Source organism: Lygodium microphyllum, chromosome 1, assembly GCF_053477565.2.
Source record: "Lygodium microphyllum isolate KBCC chromosome 1, Lygodium_microphyllum_v1.1.10, whole genome shotgun sequence".
Taxonomy (NCBI): Eukaryota; Viridiplantae; Streptophyta; class Polypodiopsida; order Schizaeales; family Lygodiaceae; genus Lygodium; species Lygodium microphyllum.
The window spans coordinates 156,435,456-156,437,290 of record NC_141135.1 but is presented as its reverse complement, the minus strand read 5'-3'; the positions used below and the strand labels follow the sequence as shown (position 1 = coordinate 156,437,290).

The 1,835-nt window shown below is 37.4% G+C and overlaps 1 pseudogene; it reads right to left on the bottom strand.

Moving 5' to 3' along the window:
• Positions 1 to 227: 227 nt before the first annotated feature.
• On the bottom strand, positions 228 to 759 carry LOC148041862 (prohibitin-1, mitochondrial pseudogene; annotated as a pseudogene).
• Between the last annotated feature and the right edge of the window lie 1,076 nt (positions 760 to 1,835).

Sequence of the window (1,835 nt, the reverse complement as noted above, 5' to 3'; positions counted from 1 at the left end):
GAGGCTTTTCATTGGCATCAACACCAGGGGGTATAATACCGATTGATTGCCCCTCTCGGTATTTCACTAGACCTGCGCAAACCGTAATGATTCATGAGCAAAGCAATGCCGCCTTCGAGAGAGAAGATATCCTGCCAAAAATATTTGGATTTTTCCTCCCACGATCAAAAGATTCCCTCCCTCTTCTCTCCAAGACTCTGTTTTTTTTGAATTGGATATATTGCCCGCTATTTTTTTCTGCTAGCCTCCATCTTTTTCTCCGTGTAATGAAAAGAAGGATTGTTGAATATAGCTTTTCCCAATAAGTTGAGCACTTTTCGCCTCCCCTTTTGCTCGAACAATGGCCCTTCTTTTATCTTGTTCCGCTTTCTCCACTCTGAATTTAGCTCTCTCAGCTTTCTGAGCAGCCACCTATTTTGCTTCAATAGCAGTTGTAAACTCTTTACTAAAAGTAAGGTTAATAATTGAAACATCATCAAGTGCAATATTGAAATTTGCAGCCCGCTGGGTAAGAATTTTCCTTATCTCTCTGCTAACAGCCTCACGCTGTGTTATGAGCTGGCTGCATTACACTGTGCTATAGCTGCCTTCAAGGTCTCATAAATTATGGACGGAAAAACTCTTTCATTGTAATTGGTACCCAAGGTCTCTGACATCAAAGATAATCAGTCTGTCGACCCAAAGAATCATCAAATGGATTCCTTCGGGATAAACCTTCTCTTTGATTCCATAATTCCTTGCACTTTTCTTAGAGATCATTATCCTTTGGCATCAGTTTTTCATCTTTTTCTAACACACACACATTATGCATCCAAACAAAATCGAACACTTGCACTAAGAGAATATATACATTGGATGCGGATTATCGAAATGCATCACACACACAATGAATCACACGCAGAAAATAACACAAATGCACAACAAAAGAAATGGAGGTATATACGACTCGGATGCGCAGCAGCACGACAACGTTAGTACTACCTTCAGCACCATGTGTATGAAGCACAGTTTGTAGAGAAAAAATTTAGGTGGCATGATGGGAGTAGGTGGCACAGTTTGTAGAGAAAAAATTGAGGTAGTACTAATAGGCACAGTTTGTAGAGAAAAAATTTAGGTGGCATGATGCCCTGTGACCTCCAGCACCATGTGTGTTGAATAATGTTCAATGAAGCAATTACATATTGAATACACAATCATCATTAAGACAAGTGCATCATGAGATATTGAAAAAAAAGGTCACTAATTCAATATTTAAGTAAGTACATTGATTCAATATTTAAATAAGTACAAGATTGATTATGACAAATCATAGAACTACATGGAACCATAGAGAGGAGAGTCCAAAACAAACATGGAAATGTATCTATAAATATCACCAAATGCAAGTTTATATAAAGGATGAGAAATCATATCTAAGAAATGATACATGGAAAGAGCCTGCATGGATCATGGGGCCCAAAAAGAAAACGATGTGCACTCCATGAATCCAAGCAAATCTTATAGCTCCTCACTATTTGAAAGCTTGTCCTGATGCAATGGAGCATTGAATATATTGTACAATATAAACAACCAAAGATTAATCCACAATACATAATGCATCATAAAAAAGCTAATGAATGCAAACAAGAAAGTGGCTTAACTTACTAGGATGTTGTGCTCATACAATTTATCGATAAGTGCAGTGAGACCGTATCTCTTTGCATACAGAATCTCCAAACCTGTAGAATCGTGGTTTGTAGCGGAGTATTGCAAATCAAACAAAGTAGCATTGTTAGAAATAAGGTTGTTAGTACAAGTGATATTCCAAATAAGAAAGTGAGAAGAACCAAAAGAAA